Genomic DNA, 466 nt, shown 5'->3' with positions numbered 1-466 from the left:
AAAGTTCGTCACTTTGGCCGTCTAAAACTTCCGAACCACTGAACTTTCGAATTTTGAACAACAATAACGGTGGTTCAGAAGCATTTAAAGGGTGCACAGTTTTATTGAAGAGTTTGAAGTCACTGTAGTTTAATTTTTAGTTTTTCATTCGTTTCGTTTAGATCTAATCTTTGGAAAGTCCGCCTTCTAAGACGCCATTGTGAACAAGTGAGGTTTCTGTTCACTAGCTGTGCACACTGTTTCCACAATGACTTGGCGATCAACGATTATTTTAGGTACGTTCATCGAACGTGTACCCAGCTAGTACATGTAATTGTATAAAAATTTATCCTCTTAAAATATTATTATAATGTAGATACATAGATGTTTAGGGTTTAGTCTGCTTTTGGAGCGTGCGCGCATGTGTGTGTGTGTGTAGTGTGTATCGTGTGTGTGTGTGTGTGTGTGTGTGTGTGTGTGTGTGTGT

The sequence above is a fragment of the Aplysia californica genome, unplaced genomic scaffold, assembly GCF_000002075.1.
Source record: "Aplysia californica isolate F4 #8 unplaced genomic scaffold, AplCal3.0 scaffold00081, whole genome shotgun sequence".
In the NCBI taxonomy this organism is placed as follows: domain Eukaryota; kingdom Metazoa; phylum Mollusca; class Gastropoda; order Aplysiida; family Aplysiidae; genus Aplysia; species Aplysia californica.
The sequence above is the reverse complement of the archived record's forward strand: the minus strand, read 5'-3'. Positions refer to the sequence as shown.